Source organism: Falco punctatus (genome assembly GCF_963210335.1).
Source record: "Falco punctatus genome assembly, chromosome: 1".
Taxonomy (NCBI): Eukaryota; Metazoa; Chordata; class Aves; order Falconiformes; family Falconidae; genus Falco; species Falco punctatus.
The window spans coordinates 118,261,606-118,281,064 of record NC_137580.1 but is presented as its reverse complement, the minus strand read 5'-3'; the positions used below and the strand labels follow the sequence as shown (position 1 = coordinate 118,281,064).

Here is a 19,459-nt window from a genome sequence, read left to right as displayed (position 1 = left end):
ACAACACAGTACTGCCTGTACCAGAGCATTAGAGGTAGCAGGTAGTCTTGTATAATGCTGATAGTATGGGAAAAGGAAATTTTCTGGTAGTCCAGGAGACTAAGTGATCTAGTTTTAGGAAAGGGTGTAATCACTTAAATTTCTTCATATCTTCCAGAGCTAAACACATTCTTTCCCTGGTAATTTGCATTTCAATCATTAAAGTATCCCAGTGAATACATGGGGAAGAAGTTAGGAACACAATGTCTGGGGTCCAGTGTGATACAAAGCATCAGATGATGCCCTGTGCTGTAAGAGCCCTTTCTAAGAGTGCTCTGGCATTGCAGAACCCATATTTTGGGCTCCAGACTGGAATCCAATTGCAGAGCTCAACCCAGAGCTCCCTACACAAGTTACAGGGACAGTTGAATATATCAGAAGTCTAATCTTTTCACATGGATTAGAAAGAATAGCTGCCCATTACCAGAGGACTAGCGTGGTAATTTTGGATTCTAGTGTAGTGCAATACATTAATGTGGGAAGCATTTAATATTTGATTTGATCATGTAACCTTCACAAAGTAATTATTCATATAGGAATAGAGGTCTGACAAATTTCCCTGTATGTTCAGCTGCCACCGAGCTGCCACTCAGATCCCTGGGAAAAGATAAGACATTCTGTTATTGTGTACATATACTGACAATGGCCTCGTCTTTTTTGGTTGAAACAGTAGATTCATACCAAACAGATTGCGCTCAAAAGAGGTGGAAATTATGAAGCTGAATTCCTTACAGCTTTTGCCATGTTCAGCACTGAAGTTCTGTGTTAATATTTCTCCATGCTCATACTGTTCAGGGAATTCAGGTCCCTCAGACTCCTGCTTCAGGCCTTTCACCAAGTCTCTCCTCATCTCTTGGCAGCTTTCCTCTCAGGACAGTAATACCAGCTGCAATTAAGAGAGAACTACCAGACTGCTAGAGCAATGAATGTAACACCAATAGGAGACAACTACTCCATACAAAATGCCAAATGTTATTTTGGGTTGTAGTACCACAAGTACACTTGTGGACACTGTCAGCAAGAACTTCATGAAACCACCAGTTAGGGTATGAAGGAAGAGCAGTCTTGACTTAACTGGTTCAAATACAGCCATGGACATAGTTGAAAATAAAGCTGTTAAAGAACTCATCTATGGTAATCCATGTAATATAACATCCTTGGAGGAGTTAAAATATCCCCCAAAATTCAATGTGATTGTGTTTATAAAGCACATAAAAATAAGGAAACAAAGGGAAGTTCAGTTTTAGTAGACTGAAAGGGCAAAGACATACTAATTAATTATCAGAAAAGAACTGATAACAGGCAACAGTTGCTTCATCACTGAAGCCAATGAGGTTGGTCCAGCATGGTTACTTTCCCTAGTAAATACATGCTGGCTGCTCTCGGTTGTCTTCTTGTCCTTCACATCTTGAGCAATAAACACCAAGAGGACAGACATATTCTGTGATCTTTTGAATAACTAAAGTGAAACTGAGAAGCTTACCGTTTCACTGATCCTTCTTTCTGCCTTTTTTTAAAGTTGAGTATAACATTAGCCTTTTCCCAGTCGTACGAGACCTTCCCTGCACATCATGATTTTCCACCAATGATAAACACAGGTCTTGCAATTACATGGGTGAACTCCTTCAGCGTCCTTTGATCAGTCACACTCAACCCCATGGATATGAATACATCCAGCTTCTCTTAGTAATTCCAGCTTCACTTAGTAAGGTTAGGACTTCACCACTGTTGGTTATCCCTTCTCAAACTCATCGGAAGATGCAGATGCTTGGGGACAATCTTTGCTTATGAAGACTGATGCAGAAAAGGTGACGCATACTTAAGTGCTTTTTGTATCATCTCTCACTAGATGGCCTTTCACATTCAGTGATAGACACCTATTTTCTCTGAACTGCATTCTACATCCATGCAGAACTGTTATGCTTAATGCCCCTAAGTACCCAAGCAGTGTTTTATATTCTTATTTTGTTGCCAGTCTCTGCGTCCACCTCTTACATACTTTTGTGGTTTAGTTCATCAAGAGGTTTGCTGCTTAGCTAACCTGAAATTCCTAATCTTCTTGCAGGATAAGGTACTTTGTTCCTGAGTTCTCCATATTTTCTTTTAAAGCCTACCTATCTCTCCTGAACAGTCTTCTCCTTCACAGATGCTGCCAAGTGTGTTGTAACTAGCGGTTCCCTGAATACAATTAATTCTGGTCTTATGAAGCCAGAGTGCTAATTGTGTTGCTCACCTCCCCAGCTTTCTGCTAGATCCTTCACTCAGTCATCATGTGGTTGCTGCAGCCTGAGCTGCCATCTGGGATCATACTGATCACTACTTCATCCCTGCTTCCAATACTCAGCTTTGCCCATCAAGTATTTACATTAGGATATTGTTACTAGCACAGTCTAAGAACTTCTGGCATTGCTTGCCCAGTGCTGTTGCCCTCCAAACAGATGTCCACATGGCTGAAATCTTCCCTAAGGCAGAGGAGACTTCTGCCTTTCTACTAGTTGTAGAAATCCTCCTTTATTACTTTGTCTTGGTTGAGTGGTCTATAACAGACCCCATCACAATATTCTTCATTTTCCTCCTGTCTTTGATGGGATATCTACAGGTTCACACTGGAGCTTTGCACAATCAAGAAACACTTTAACAAAAAGCATAAACTCTCTGCATTTTCTCTATCTATTCTTCCTGAACAGTCCCTATCCTCCCATGACCATGTCCCAGCAGTGCATATATTCCCACCATATCTCCATGATTCTGACCATGTGTCCCTTGCAAAATTCCTGCACTTGCAGGTGTTCCTCTGTCACTTCTGGGCTTAAGTCCTCTGCCCATGATGAAGCTGATTTCACACCCTTGTCATCAGGTTAGCAGTCTCATTGCAAAGACCTCTTTCCTTATTGGTCATGAAGTACAGATGTCAAAAAAATCTAAAGGAATTCAAAGACGAAGTTGCTAAGCTTCCAAACATGGTGTGAAGCTCCTACTTGAAAATCTATTTGAGTATCACAGGACTGCCAGGTGACTAATGTAATCCCATGGTATTAAAAGAGCTTACGGGAAAATGAAGGGAACTCCAGTGTGGTGTAGCTGATGACTATACCGGACGAATCAGCAGAAATTATAATATGGAACAAAATTAATGGACACAGGGGAAAGCAACAGTCTTACATGTGCATTTGTAAAGGGAAGTCTTACTTCACAAATCTGCTGGCTTCTTTGAAGTCCAGATAAATGATGTAGATTTAACTATCAAGACTGTATCTGTAATGCAGTCTCTGCATCTAGATAAATCTGCTCCTGAGTGCAATCTCTGGTATCAGGAAAGGCTGGCCTTGTGGTGCTTGTCACCACCAGAATTGACTGACTGTATCAACACCGCATAACTTTTGGCTTGGGTCTCTGCTTTTTAGCAAATGCCTGCATTCTCTTTCACACCAAATAAATATAGTATAAAGCCATAGCTTCTCCCTTGAAGCTTTAGGTATGGAAGGAAAATTGTAGACTGCAGCACTGGTGTCTGTGTGCACGGAGTTCACAAAAATAGAGCATTAGCTGTCAGAGCAGTTTTCAAAGGGAAAACCCCTTACCTTTTGGACTAGATTTGGAGGGATTAGAAACTGAAAAGGGAACTGTAAGAAAACAGGACAACAGTGAGAGGCCAACACGGGAAGTTCAAGGGAACTTTCAGGAGAAAACAAGACGTAAACTTTTACCCTTTCCTCCAGATGTTCTTTCTGGAAGATAAAAATTATATTCATTCATATTTGCAGGCAAATTAAAATAATTTTTTCCCCACAGATTTAAAAAAAAATGGTCATATAAACACTTAGATAGGTATCTTGTAGAAAGCTCTGGGATACACACCAACTGCTTTGGATTCATTTTAATTTATAGTTTGTCAATCACACTCAAGTGATCAATTTCTGTGACATGGCCTATTGGCCATTCCAGCCCCTTGCAGAGGAGTACTCTAATTTGAATTATCAGATACAGACTCCATACAGATCATACAGATTTAGCTCCACAGTTCTCAGTGTACTAGGCCACAGAAAACTGGCCATTTTTCCTCTGTCCAAACATGGGGCAGCCAAGATGACACCTGTCCTTGGGAAGAAGGATCTGCTGAAAGAGGTAGCAATTCCTGATGCAAAACAAAGAGGAAATAGATCCTGCCAGCCATTGACTTTCTGCTACTTCTGTTTCTGTCCCTACAGGGTCTGGACTTCACTGGGACTAGAAGCAAACTAGAATGCAATCAGAAGAGGCAGAATGAGAGAAATGCCTGGACACAGAGGGTCCTGCACAGACATACAACATGGGCAAAATGCTGGAGTGATGACATCCAGGCATGCTACAAACAGATCCTATCCTACTTCCTGTAAGTTCCTGCAATATGATTTCCCTCCCCTTGCATTCAGTGAGAATGAGCTGGGGAGAAAGGCAGCAGTTATGAGCACAGGTGAAGTGTGAAAGTGGAGCACTGTCAAAGGCTCTCCAGGTCGTGGCCCAATGCAAACCTCACTCAGCTCTGCTTCTTAGAGCAGCGTTGTCAGCCTTATATCTTGTCTAGTTATTCCAAGACCAGTATCTCTGTGTCATTGTCATGGAAGCACCTTCAGATCTCCTGCTTAGGTCCTCCACTCCTCCCACCCTGACCTCCTGGTCATTTGCAACAAGAAAAGGAGCAGTGTTGCAAGCCTCAGGCCCCAATTTCAGGCCCATTGGTCTTCTTTTCTGCCCAGAGAGAAACAACTAAAGCAAATCCAGTTGGACTATGTAGGAATCAACCAGAAAAGTTCAAGAGGGCATCTTCTTGGGGATCAGTATGTATGGCGTAAAATTTGACCTTGGCAGCAGTGAATTTCAGTACAGAAAGGTAGTGGAGTTGGTGAGCTCCGACCTAAGTCTCATCATTCAGAGCAGATCCAGGAAAGAAGTTTGAAGGGATCCACAGAATCAAAGTAACTGCCACAGCCAAGAAACCACACAAGAAACCACTGTCTTCCAGTACTTCACAGGCGATTACCCAAATGCTCCTGCATCCCTTAGGTTGTCATTGTCCTCAGTAACTTGCAGGCCCTGTGCTACCTTGCCAAGGAGATTTCAAGAACTGTTCCAGGAAATTATGTTATTAGGATCTTTGCACCATGAAACAAGGAGTGGGGCAACCAGGCAGCTGACAATACATTCTCACCCATTAATGTGGAGATTGAGCACTTGTCAACTAACTTTTGTAGGAATTGCACTTCACTCTTCTGCAATATCTGAGCTGTGAGGAAACCCAGGGATTCTGGAGTCTGCACGTGGACTGACAAGTTGGGTTGTCAGAGAATTTTGAATGCCCCAATACCAACTATAGAGTAAGCAGACTTTCTGCCTCACAGAATGTATGGCTTTCTGGAATTTGGGTTTAGCTTTGCAGCATTGTGCTCTTGCTGTTTCTGAGAATGACTGCAAAGTGGGAAGACTGAGACCCAGGCCAAAGAACAATGAGTTCCGGGTAGAGCACAGAAGCACTAGTTACCTCGTCTCCAAAACAAAGCTAGCCCTACCATCAGCTACCTTCTCCTGAGCAGCCCCATGGATAGAACATTTGACTATTAAGCGAGAGGTCTGTGTTCTTCACCCTCCTCAGAATGGGAGGCATGTATGTACTCAGCATCCTTTCCTTGTCTCTGGGATCTTGGTCCTTTAGCAGTAAGAATGTCTTCTGGGTGGATGCACTGCCTACAGCCCTGCGTTGAAGCTTGGCCACTGTGCAGGCAGGCACACTGACCCTCTTTTGAGGGTGTGTTGCTGGCTGTCTACAAACACATGTGATACACATTACTAACCAAGATAGTAGGTTGAGAAGATAAAATTGAAAAGGTGTTTTGCTGGGATACATTAGTGAAAGTATGCTTTTTTACCTTAGGCTGCTCTGTTATGTTTTGGTTAGGTCATTTTTAGTTCTCTAGTAGGCTATGAGAATTTTGGTCAGCTTTAACAGCCTTTTCTGCTGAATCATACCTCCAGCAGCATATTAAAGATTTCTTTTATCATCCTGAGAATTTTAGCTGACAAACTAAATATTCAAAATTTGTGACTTTTTCCATATTGTCTACATTGTAGCTTATGGTCAGATGCACAATCAACTCTCATCAGACAGGGTGTGAGACCCAGGTGGAGAGAGATATCAGATTTGTGTTCTGCAGAAGCCACAGGGAGCACTATGCAATCTGAGTTACGTGAACAAGGTGTCTGTTCTGTGGATACTACCACTGAATAACTGCATGCATTTGAAAGTGCTTCAGGTTTTAGGTGGGCTGTTGTTCAGGAGGAAAAGATCTAATTCAACCCATATTTGTAGATACGCATAGACCAGGCCCTGAGCAAATAATGCAAACTGAAACCCAGGCTGCAGACTACAACATGATGCAGATACTTATAAGGTATTTCAGACTGAAAGCTGATTTTGAACCAGGGTTACTCACCCTAGTTGATTGCTGATGAGGCCACTAGCTGTTTCTGCAGGGACCTTCCAAGGTCTTCCCATTTCTGAGAGTACAGGCAGTAGGGAAGAAAGTATTCGGCTTGAGGAGCGATTGTTCCGATTTCTTTCCTTGCTTTTATTTCTGCAGGCTCTTTCTCTTTAGGATGCTGAGACACTGCCTTCATCCTTTTCATATCCCCTGTGTCTGCTAAACTGTTTGGTATTATGCCCAGAATAGTGAACGGCAACCACTGCCTAAGCCCTCCTCTTAGGTATCAGTTAGCATCTGCAGGAATCTTTCAAAAAGGATGTTGTTTCAGCATGGATTGCCTAAATTCACTTCCATCAGGAAATGAGCATTTCATATCAGTGTCCTTATATTCTAGAAAAAAATATTTTGCTTAATGCATTGATTCTGCCTTAAAAACATTTATGGCAATGTGAGACCTAGGTACTAAAAGACCACTTTCTGGTCTAATGCTTTTTCTTGCCAGATTCTGTAACTCATACAGAGTGGAATAGTATTTACCCCCCACCCCTGTCTGCCCAAATAAATGGCATCACTTCTATTCTAGAATCAGGGTATTAGCATACAGCGCTTTCCAGATGAAGTGACCATCACCCCAAAACAGCAGAGGGTGAGATAGTGACAGACCCTTTCCCAGAAGACACAAAAAACACATGGAATAGAACTAACTTACGACTCTTCTAGAAACAGCAGTGATATAGGATGGAGTCTGAAGTTCCCCAACTTACTCATGATTTTCCCATAAAAAAAGAGCTCAAGTTGCTCCTTGCAGGATTTTAAGCTTGCAAGTGCTGTTGTTGGCCATACTGTCAATGTGGTAGGGCCTGCCCAGACAGATCAGTTTGCTCTGTAGTCTGTGAGAGACAGTCTGAGAGAGGATGCCCAGCTTCTGCTATAGCAGCATTTCTGCTGTCCTCTGTGTAAAATGAGAGCTCACAGGAATGTTAGCACAGGACAAGCAGAAATGTCAGAGCACTGCTCTGTAGCAAAACTGCTCATCCTTACACTTCTGCTAGGATGTGGCTGGACACTGAACCCTGGAGATGGTAAGAGTACATTTTCCATATTAAAAGGTGAATTAACAATTCAGCATAGTCTGCTAAGGTGCATATTTTCAATGTTATGTGCAGGAATTGTTCAGTCCATATTTTTTATGTGTCATCTGGTTAGGAAATGTGCCATTAAACTAACATTTCTGATAAATGTGGCTGAAGGAATGAGCTGAGAGAATTGCTGGAAGCAGTAAATGATTTCCCAGGAAGAACTACTAAGGATCATTAACTAATAAGACTAAAACCTGCAGGTTGACAAGCAGTGTAGGCCATCTGTTACTTTACCATGGCAAATGTAAGCAAAAATTTCTGGGTCTCCATGTGAGCACTTGCAAAGACAAGCTGCTGTCACAGGTTGACCACGAACGGGCTCTGATGGCCTTGCTATTCCCTGTCCTTTCTGCTCTATTCAGAAACTATTTTCTGCAGATTGTAATGTAGGTCTGATTTACCTTCACTACACGTCAAAGACAATGAATGAGTCTGTCCTAGGGGGACTTTGATGGCAATTTTTTTGCTAAGTAGCTTCCTACAGCATGGTATTCTTGGAAGTCCTCAGAATGAGTTAACTGAACATGAGAGGCAAATGAAACCCACAATCTGGGATTAGAGGATGGGCACCTTTCAAATGTGCACCACAGGTGCACCATTACACACACTCCACCTGTCTCAACAGCTAACATCAGCGGAAGAGATCTGGGCAGTAGATTCTGGCCAAGGAGATGACATTCAGAATGCCCTTTCTATGACCCACCAAAGCAGCTGAGGGGCTCCTGTTACAGAGCAGGTGAGTCAAGGGGCAAATCTGGGAGACCACTGAGTAGAAAAAGGTAATTGAAACAGCAAGTAGCTAGAAAAGGAGCAAAGAAGGGGAAGGAAAAGAAAATAAGGAAGAAGCATGGTATTAACCCCTGCAGCCAGCTAGAGCATAGCCTAAAGTAAGCTGTACTTGTGATATCAAAGCTCCATGGAGCCCACCTTTCTGTCTTTAAAAGTGATGCCCAGGAAGGAGCAGCATCTTGCTAAAGGCAACACAGAGTGGCACTTCTCCAAAACTCTCCTAACTCACAGTAATCTGTATTTATGAAATCCCTGAACAGGACACAATGTCTGGGTATTTAACAGATCACGGTGGGTTTTTAACTCATGAATTTGTCCAAACATTTTTGAACCCATGAACTGGTCTCTGAATATGTGGCATGTTACTCTGATCCTCTGCTGAGGCTAACTCACAGAAAGCAGACATCCATTTATGCAGTTCAATTCATTTGGTTATTAGCTTTGACTGAGTGTTACAAATACGTAGCTTCTTTGCACTTCATCCAGATTCCAAAATGAAGTCACATATTTGAGGAGGTAAAAATAACAATTAAACTGCAGAGAACATCTCCCAGGTGCCAAGGTAGACTATGCTATAGTGAATCTGCATATTTATACTACAGCAGGATATTTTTCTTGTGGTTCTTTCAAGGGAATGTTTTTCTGAACACTAAGGCTCCTGTCACTTCAGAGTCCTTATATTCTAGAGATATGACTTCAGAGACTCCCCCACAGCCTCCTGTGTAATCTTAGCAGGCAGATTTCCTTGGTGGTCAGCCTAAACTTTCTTGAATTGCTCTCTGCATCCATCTGAGAAGTCGAGGGAAGGATACAAATCCTTGCTCCTCCTGGAGGGCAAATCAGTTGTGTAAAAAGAACAGCTCCAGCAGAAGACAATGAGAGCAACATGTCACGAGACAGCCAGTAACCAGGGTGTAAGGGCGCTGGTGGCCCAGATTAGAAGCTGGGGATAGTAACAGTGCTTGCATTCCCTGTCCTGAGACTATTTCGTACTCACCCCACTAAAGTCTACCAGGGACAGATCTTTCTTTCCATGTGGCTTCTCACAGAGTACTTGGAAAGATCTGAGTTTATCTTGAAGGACAGGTGAACACTGAGTCAAAAGGAGAAGGCGATGTTATTTTACATCTTGATCAGGACTGTGGCCTGAGAAAACATATCCCAAATCTGCTTCAGCTCAGGATGCCAGCTCTACTCCACCACTGCCTTCCCAGGTGTACATTGCCTTCCTTCCAAATCAGTCCCTCAGGTCCCTCAAAGTGCCCACTGCTCCCCAAGAAATGCTTCCAGGTGGCCAGTGACCTGCAGGGTGCAAGGTCTCATAGCAAAGCCATCCCATGGCCCCACACCGCTGTCTGCCTCCTGTATTTGCTAAGCCTGGATTTAACCCCTAGTGACCTGAGGTGTGTGTGTTGTCTTGAATTCAGAAGTTCAGTACAAGACTGCAGACAACTAATACATGTAGAAATGGGAAAAAGAAAGAACCTCTTTGTAGGCTGTTTTCCTGGATGTATGGCAGATTCATTGGTAAATTCATGGATAATTCAGCTGCTGAATTGAGTTTTATTTCCTCTAAGTCTTTGTCAAGAAGTTTCTTTAATACAGAATACTTGCAAAGACTTCTATAATTGGAATAATTAGTTCAGGAGATACAGAAGTCCCTCTAGTCCAGGAGTTCACAGATCTGAGATACCCTGCAGTGGGACAGCAGTTCTGTTAGACCATATGCACTGGATCTATTTTAAACTTTCTCTGCAAGACAGCCCTTTATAGCCACTTTGCAGGAGTGTTCTTCCCATGATCAGGTAGCATTTTTCAGCTGACAGGCAGACCAACTCCACAAACAGTGTGTGAATACAAAAGGCTATCATTCTGCAGTTTGGCTATAAAAATTGGTTGCCCTTGGTATGCTATTTGGGTCTTGGTAATTTATCATAATTTATGGCCTCTTCAAATGAATACTACAGATAGGTTTTCTTTCATGCTGAACTGAGAATGTAATTTTTCCTGTATGTGTAGCCAAATGTGATTTATCTTGTTTAGGCTAGCACATTGCTATAGTTTATATTGCACAACCAGGGGTACTTTTTTACAAGTTAAAGAACTCCAAAAAAACCAGTCTTATAATAGGTCAAAAAAAGTAATGAGAGTTCTCATTTTTAAAGGGCATTTACAGTGTTTCTTGAATTAAAGGCAAATGATTTATTTATCAGTTTTGAAAAATCAATGTTTTTAATATACTTTAGAATGTATTCCCCAAACTAGTGTTGTTCAGGGAAGCAAATACACAGAACCCTAAATGGGAACTCTTTCAAACTGGAAGCTTTTACTAGATAAAAATCGTATTTCAAATATTAACACATCTACACAATTTTGCTGGGAATTATGAGGCAAAGTAGAATATATCCACCTACTCAGAAATTATATCACCTTTTTCAGGCAGTATCAGTACCTGACTATGAAATGTAAACATAAGAATAAATATGATGATCATCACAGTTTCATTTGCAAGAAAGCTTTTGATACACTTGCTGTTTTTCTGTAAGAGTGCATATGATACCATCCACATCTAGACAGTCTTTGGGAGATGCTTGTCTGAAACAGACATCCTTAAAAGCACAGGCTAAAAGAGATCGTGCAATATTATAGATATTCTGGTCTATCATAACAGTTTCTCTCATTCAAATATTTCCTTAATATTTGCCCAAAATGTTTTCACTTCAAATTAAACAATTATTCTCCTGGTAATACAATCCCATATGTCTCTTAATGAAAATCTTTTTCATTTCACAAAATTATTTTCACACTTCCACACACAGTCTTTACTTATGTCACCTCTTGATTTGAAAAATCAAGTTCTATCCATACCTTTTATAAGTTATATTCTTTATACTTGTGATTATGGCTCCTGTCCTCCTTACTCTAAAAATGATCTTTCTTTTTTCAGAAGTCTACAAAATGTGCTCTGTTCATAGTATAGACTATCATTAAGATAACCTCTTGCTGAAGAAAGAAAACATTCACATTCTGTACCATAGAAAGAGTACTTATACTAATATTTTCAATAATTAGGTATACCATCTTTGCAACTATTCAACATTGTTGAATGTGTGTAGACTTGTCCCCCAGTTTCTTTTCTCTCTGGCTCAGATGACCAACCCCATACATTTCTGTCTGATTTCATCCTCCCAGGGCAATTTTCTATCTCTTTCTATTTTCTCCAATTTTCCAAAGTGCCTAAAGTCCGATACAATTCTGCCCTGCCAAAATGCTTAGATGCCCCACTTGCAAAAAGGCATACCAACAGCTGCTTCTGTCAGCTCAGGGTCTTTTCTTTCAGCACTGGTGACCTAACATTTCCAGGCGTTCCTTGGAATTACAAGATAAAATTAAAAGCAATATAAATGGAAATTAGAAGACACGTCATTGATTGGGTTGTTTCAGAGACAGGCTACATTATGGAGACAGATTAGTTCAGAATTTCACAACTAGATTTTTATTGCTATAAGCAGATGTTACAATAACATCCAATTTCTTTGCCTGCTCTCTTCATAAAACAAGACAGACTTCTGAACACTAAACCTATTCAAACTACACAAGGCATTCTCAAGTGCAGAAGGAGTTTGCAGTACTGATATCATGGGAAACATTTTCTATTGGTAATTCCCACACCGGAAAAAAAGAGGTTTCTCAAAATTTGCTTTCGGTTTGGAGAATGACAGGGTAACGTCGCTCACGGGAAGACAGGATATATTGGTGTCAATGCAAAATTAGCTTGCTTTAATATTAGCCTAACCAGCTAAATGTGCAATGACCACTTCCTCTGGTCACTGCCGTGCCAGGCAGCTCAGGTCAGTCTCTTCAGCTCCCTGACAAACCCCTCCAGCCGGTCGTATATTGCGGAAGCAGGGTGCCTCGTAGCCTCTCCCAGCAGAGCCATCCCGTGACCCCACACTGCTGTCTGGCTCACATCTTAGCTAAGCTTGGACTTTACCTCTTTGGGTTTCCATTTCAAAGCCTTCCCGTGTGCTGGGCTGTATCTCTCCCAGCAGCACCGCGCTGATGTTGGGGCCCGGGGAGTACCGATGCTGTGGGAGGTGTAAGAGCACTGTCGTGAGACCTGAGCTGCAAAGTGCGGGTGCTGGGCAATTTCCTCCTTGCCTGGAGTGCAATGGGGAGCTCACAGTGTGAACTGTTGAATTTTACTTTATGGACAAAGAGCATCTGACAGGAAATGTTTTCAACCACTTGTGCTACTATTGCCGGAGCACTGCTTTTGAGCTCCAGAGATCCCCTGCCAGTCCTCTGCCAGCCATGTAGGACAGAAGCTCTATCTGAGCCCATTAACCGCATCTATTTTAAACCGTTCTCCGAGAGGTCTTTCTTTATGGCCATTATGGACCATCAGGGACCTTTGCACCAGTAGTTATCAGATGACAGACAGCTTAGCTCTAAAAATAGTCCATCACTGCAAAGCAACCCCTGACCTCCACACAGAGCAGATAACCGCAAGTCAAGAAAAAGAAAACTTGTGTTTCTCACCAGTGTTCTACATGTATCCTAATACTGTAATATACGGGATCCTCAATAAAGCTGCACTGTAATTCAAGCACAAGACAGTATGTAGGGCTAGAGTAATCTATCTAAAGATGGCTTTAGGACGAGCATAACCTCACAGAGAGGATTAGTTCAGACTGAAAGTTAGAGCAAGCTGACAGGATTCTAAAAAAACCTACGCAACAAACCATCCTATAATAGTGACGAGAGTTTAAAATCCTGAGGAATATGATACTTTTGAAGTAAGGCAGAACACATACTTAAGGTATTTCTAATCTATGGTAAATATTTTTATGATTTTGTTTTCCTCAAAATATATTTTACAAAGTCAAGATACTGTTTTCCTGATTCACATAATTAGCAGTCCAACCCACTGAAATGTGAATTGTTTCCTACTAGACAAACTTTCTACGTCTGCAGCCGTAACATCCAAACAACACCACAGAGGAAAAAATCGCCTAGAAACCTTCAAAAATATACAAAAGGCCCTTTTTGTCCCCAGTGTTAACTTGTGATATGTCACAGTCCGCACTTCCTTTCCTCCTGAGTTCGACTTCCATAAACCATGCACTTTTCTGTCTCTTCTAACCTTCCCAGAAGTACTTTGTTTCTCTTCATTAAGTTTCCTTCTGACAGTTTGAGACACTTTCTCCAGTTTTCCTGAGCTACTTCTAATCCTGATGCCATTTCGCCCTGCCAAAGTGCTTGGGTGCCCCTCTCCCACAAACTCTCAGGCCTTTCACAAAGCCTGCACTGGACCAACCATGTGAGGTAACCACATCAGGTGGTCAGGATCATCATGGTGCAGTTCAAATAGCAGCTCCTGTGACAGCTCTAAGGTGCAGTTACCAAGAACGACACCGAGTATGTCTGCTTTAAAAGCCAGCAGAAATCCCAGGACAGGATGCCCAAGCATTTCTCACTGATCATCTTGTATTTTATCACAGAGGTTCTTGGCCCTGGAGACCCAGGTCCCTGGCAGGCTCGTGCTGCTGGGACAGCCTCAGCAGCTGGATCACAAAGGAAATGTCACATTCCAGCCACAGACTCCTCCTTGGGGAGGGGATCCACAGAGCCAAGGCCATGAAGCACAGCTCACCTCAATAAGGCAAGTATCTGTCCCCGACCTTCCAAAGTCCCCTTTTCCTGCAGTCACGGATAGCTCGTTGCCATGTGCCAGGGCAGAAGCAGAGAGGAGGCTTCAGCCCTGTCAGCAAGAGGGAGGAGAGGGTCTTAAGGCACTGCAACCCGAGGGCACTTCTGCACCTGTAGCCTCGGCTGCAGAGAAGCTCCCAGGCTGGACCATCCCCTTTGGGATATTGGGGGTGGCTGTTGCGCGGCCCCTTCCTCACCTGGGGCCCACGCATGCCGCCACGATGCAATCAGCATTAATTGCACGGGGAGCCTTTGAGCATGTCTTTAATAATACCAAGTGTGAAACAGGAAAATGCCATTGAAGCAAACCTCCCTCTTGTCCCACACCTTGTGGGCCAGGGGCCCATCTAATGTGCTCCTACCTCAGACAGGCATTCAGCTCTTGGGACTCCCACCACTTAGCCCACGAACCAGGTCCTCCAGCGCTCACTGTCCTGCCTCAGCCATCTTCCCCTATCATGCCGCTCTACTCGCTATGGGAGGTTGAGCCTGTTTCAAGTGTGTGCTGCTGACTGAACCTGCTTCTCACAGCAGCCCTGTCTCTGAGAGAGCTTGTCCTGCTGCCGTACCCCAGAGGGAAAGGGGAACGTGATGTGTGACCGCTCTCGCCCCAACCCCAGGCTTCCTCTGCACGAGGGAACCTCAGGACAGGAGAGAGCGGCAAGGGAGATGAGGAGCAGGGCTTCTTCCCACTGGAGCCCTGCTCTGCTTCTGCGTTTGAACAGTGAAGGTCTAGGTGGGCTTTGCCTGGGCCCACAGGGCCATTGTCACATCCGCTTCATGGGGCAGAATACTGGGGGGAGGGGGGGGGATGTCTTTTGAGACAGCATAAAGGTAGGCTATGGGAACGACTCCTCTACACCTCAGGCTGCAAAGGGCTTTCTTTGTCACCCTTGCTGGCCTAGAGCCTCATCTGTGGAGGCTGGATCTCACATGGCCATCCTGCGCTGAGTGAGGGTGGCCCAGCTCTCCTGGTACCTGCCTATGAAGCCTCAGCCAGGTCGCAGCTGTCAAAAGAGCGGCTGTATCACTCTCCTCAGGCTGCTCTACCACGCGTGTGGTGGAGTTGGCATGGCCATTGATGCTGCCTGATGTCCTCCTGGAAATCACACGCTTTGAGCACTTCTGTGGTGCCTTTGTGGGCAGAGGGCCCAGCAAAAATAGGGCCCTGCATGATGACCTGTCAAGTGTCAGGGGCTGCTTCTGTCAGCTCACAGTCTTTTCTTTCGGCACTGGTGACCTAACATCTCCAGGCCTTCCTTGGCCCATTCCACCTGCCTTTGTTCTGTTCCAGTGGGGAACACGGGGACTGGCAGACCCGCCGGGTGGGACTCTAACTCGTTTGGTGCAATTTGATCGTAATACGTGGGCCAGGAAGTTTCAGCAGCTGCAGCAGCACCATTTGTGAGTGAGACCTAGCTGCTGGTCTGTAGCAGAGCAGCCACCCGAGGAAGGGCCGCCCTGACGGCGCCATGCTGACACCCCGTGGCAATGGGTGCCCTGAGCCGCCGGCCCAGGCAGCTGCTGCCGGGCTGAGCTCCCTGAGACTGACAGGAGCCGGCTGGAGCCCTGCGGCCTGTGCCCGCTGCACCTGACCCCTGCTAATAACGCCATCGCTGTTCTGCCAAGGGTCCCTACAAGATCTTGCCGGTCCCTTGAGAGTCAAGTGGCGAGACACAAGCGGAGGATAAGGCTGATGGGGCCTGTGTCCTCTGAACTTGTGTCCGAGTGACGCGGCAAAAGGCACAGCCGCTGTGCCGGCCGATGGCTCTGGGCCTTGCTTCCCTCTGCCTGATGTCTGTGGTGACAGAACCAGGCAGCGACGCCGGCTGCACTGAGCTCTCTGAAGGGCTAAGGGGGTCAGTCTGCAGGCAGAGATGGGTCTCCATAGCCATCGTGAGATAGCCACCAGCCTGGCCAGGGGCTCTCTTGTAGCCCCGAGGCTCCAGTGGCCCTTGAGGTGTCCGTGCTGTACAGCCCTACTATCTGCCCTCAGTGAGGCTGTGAAAGCGCAGCCTGAGCAAAGGCCGTGGCTTCTGCAGTGCTGCTGAACCCTGGCGCAAGCCCTGCTTCTGTCTGCGTTCTCAGCCAGGCACAGACTCAAGGGGAGGCCGTTGTAAAATCAGGCACTTTCAGAGCTGCAGCACACCCTGCCTTTTTCGTTCGCTGTTTTACAGGGGAAATGACGTCCCACGTGCCCCAAGCTGAGCCCCAAATGGCCGCTGGAAGCACCTGGGCGGCTGCTGTGTTCCCCGGGGCACAGCACGTCCCAGGAGGGCACGGCGAGCACCCGGGTGCTGGTCTAGCACAGCCTCATTGCACCGACTGCAGAGGGGCCGCTTTGATTTATATTCTTGCCGGGGAGAGCACAATCAGGCCTGCTTCTGATCTTTAGCATTGCGGCTGGGAAAGGAGCTGTGCTGGAGCAAGTCCCTCTGCGGTAAGAATAGTATCTGCCGTCTTAGGACACAACCCAGTTGTCCAGCTCCTACATGGCAGCACGTCGTGCTGAGATATAGAAGGCAACCTACCCGCTGAGGAATGTCTTCGAGTGCTATTAGTGGAAGCGTATCATCCACACCAACAGGCGTGACCCCGCACAGGAGCCTTGCAAGAGCGGGGCTATTTTGAGCTTTTGACACCGAGGATGAAGGGAGACAAATGACGGGCTGATCCTCTTGGCATGGGCCACCTCCACAGCTCTCTGTGGCCTTGTCTCCTCCTCGGGGCATGACCCTCGTGAAGGCTGGTGGGTGATTTGGTGGGACGTCAGAGCCCAGGAGGGAGCTGTGCATTTGCCGGGGGCGCAAGGCCAGGCCTCAGTCCCCTCAGCGCTGCCCAGACGTGCTTACGGCAAGTCCTGCCTGAGGGTGTGCACCTGTCCCCGAGCTTCGGGCACACGGCTGCCTGCTTTATTTGCAAGCACATCCTCGAGAGCCAGAGCGATGCCAGGGGATGTGTAACTGCGCACAAGTGAAACACGCAGGAGGCTCGCAGAAGAAACAGTTGCCTTTGCAAACCACAGCCTAAAGAAGGCTATGGCAGGCTAGTCAGGCACAGTTATACCCATGATGCGAGAGCTGCTTCTTCAGTGCCTTGCCTCTCCTTTCCCACCGATGCTCTGTGACGGTGGTTTTGTACAAATCATCAAAGAGACTATCCCCAGATGTCACACTCACCAGTGTGGCCAGGAGCCATCATCCTGCTTACTCTTCTTCATGCGCGCCGCCTTCTCTCTTCCTTAGGCGTGGCTTTGCTGGCTGCATTCCTTCATTCTGATGACACATCCTCAAGCTTCCATGCTGGAGGCATTGTGAGGCAAAGGATGGTGCAGGGCCTGTAAAACAGGGTTTCAGAGAGCCTCAGAGGCTTAAGCATGTACAAGCCATTACAGCTAACAGGGATACTCGTGGATGTTGTGTGCCACCTAGACTTTACCCAGCCCCACCTGAAGCTTTGAAAACACCTGAAGGAAGTGGAGCCAGAGATTCTCAAGCCACCCAAGAGGAGCAGTCAGCTCCTAGGTGAGTTTGGGGAGGCAAGGTTCACTGCGAGAGACCCTGGCTGTGGGGGAACACTGTTCAGCAAGGAGAAATACTGCAGCGGGTGAGGAGGGATAAACAAGGATGGAGAGTCTGCTACAGAGCCATGGGGAAAAGTTGTGCAGTGTCATGAGAAGAGAGGACTAGTCTGGCATAACTGCAGGGTGTTGGGTGGCTTTCTTAAGGTCCTTGTGATTGAAAACTGAGGTCTGCTCCTACAGAACCCTCTCCCATTGCTCTCTTCAGACAGCACTGACAGAGGTTCTGCTCGGCAATGCTCGCCAGCGACACTGGAAGCAGGCTGGACATCCTTGTGAGAGCTCATGTGCTGGTGAGGCTGCACTTGGGAGCCAGGTAAGGTGAGAGCCCTTTGGATATTGCTGTCACAGGCGTACAGCCATGGAGCTGTCAGTTGCAACTTCCCAGCAGCGTGAGCATCTATCGGGAGACAAAGCCTCTGGCACTGAGTTCTGCAAGCTTAGACCAAGCAGACAGTGCCAGTTCTTACCATTTCCCATCACCCCAAGGAGCTCCCCTTGAAAATATTGTAAGCAAACCAAAGTGGAAAGCATTCAGGGGCTCCCTGCCTCAGGCTTGGGCACAATCTTTCCTGCAGAGCCTGTGTCCCTTCAGCCCACAACACTAGCCCCACTCCCATCCCTGTGGACTTGTGAGATTCAATGCTCTGTGGAGGACCCACCTCTCCTTTTGAATACTAGCGCTTGTACGGTAGACAGAGGTGGAAAGCTGAGGGCTGTCACGAGCTTTCAACATCAATATACACCCTGGGCTCTGCTCCTGAGTTGTCTTCTTCTGGTTTCCTTTTAGTGCCAGCTGCACATCACTCCTCAGCTGCTTCTAATGTGGTTCTCATTCACTCCACATCGATCTGCATCAAGGGCTCCTGGAGCCTGGGTTCAGCTGGGGTGACTGACAGCAAACGCTTCACACCTGGACAGAGCTGCAACAGTGGAAGAAATTGTGTAAGTTGAAATTGCTGAGAGGATTTCCAGTTAATTTATTAGCCCCCAGTTAGTGCTAACCTGTGCCTGATTCACTGCATACACAGCCCTGCAGTATTTGAGGTGTCTGAGAAAATCCTCCAAGGCTGTGTGGTCTCCCTGAAAATACAGGACAGATGTTACTCTTGGAAGCCAAGAGATGTTGTTTCTGTGAAAAAAATCAGCTTAGGCAAACATCTGCGGGTTTATCTTTAACATACCTTGGCGCTGGCCACGTGTCTTTCGTCCAAACTAGAGGCAAGGCTTAACGCATCAGAGTAATCCAGCTGAGGCAGCTGGTAGAGCACATGAGACTTCACAGCTGCACGTGCCCACTGTGCCTCTGCTGTTCAGATCAGGGTCTGAACGAAGGAAAAAGTGTTTGACTATTCCCCACACACACCTTCTTCCCTCATGCCCTTCTCAAAAATATATTGTCTGTTCAGGCTGTAGGTAGGCCAAAAGTGACGTGTGAGGTGCAGGTATGTGAGGAAGGAATGGAGGGGTGCACCCATCCCTTCTCTTCTTTTCTCTTGCCTGAGGCAACACCACGTGCAGGCTCCTGTGCGAGAGGTGACAAGGCTGACCTTTGAGGTGATGTGTTGAGGAGTGTTGGTGCCACGCGGTGTGTGAGAAATGGGCTCTAAGGGGCAGCCCTTCCAGCACGTGGCCGCAGGCAGGGCTCAGCATTTGTCCGCTGCAGAGAAACTAGAAGCAGGTGGTGGCAGCAGCAGCTGAGGGAATCTAGGGTGAGAGAGATGGCACAAATTAGGGGTGCT

At 45.9% G+C, this 19,459-nt stretch overlaps 1 protein-coding gene and 1 long non-coding RNA gene across 20 annotated transcripts in view; one reads left to right on the top strand and one right to left on the bottom strand.

Annotated features, from left to right (window-relative positions):
- LOC308069376 overlaps positions 1 to 19,459 on the top strand; it is an 84,475-nt gene that overhangs the window by 36,366 nt on the left and 28,650 nt on the right. For 9 of the 19 annotated variants that reach the window (XR_013930357.1, XR_013930358.1, XR_013930359.1 and 6 more), the window contains 2 exons: positions 4,248 to 5,680; positions 8,262 to 18,033. This is a non-coding gene — a long non-coding RNA (uncharacterized lncRNA). Of the gene's footprint in view, positions 1 to 4,247; positions 5,681 to 8,261; positions 18,039 to 19,459 lie in introns of all 19 variants that reach the window. The other 10 variants (XR_013930369.1, XR_013930370.1, XR_013930363.1 and 7 more) reach the window with 9 other exon arrangements.
- The window catches only part of LOC308069337 (myosin heavy chain, skeletal muscle, adult-like), a 22,889-nt gene continuing 18,373 nt past the window's right edge, over positions 14,944 to 19,459 (bottom strand). The window contains exon 39 of the mRNA XM_080401478.1: positions 14,944 to 19,424. The gene's annotated coding sequence lies outside the window, so the exon portion shown is untranslated. The remainder of the gene's footprint in view (positions 19,425 to 19,459) is intronic.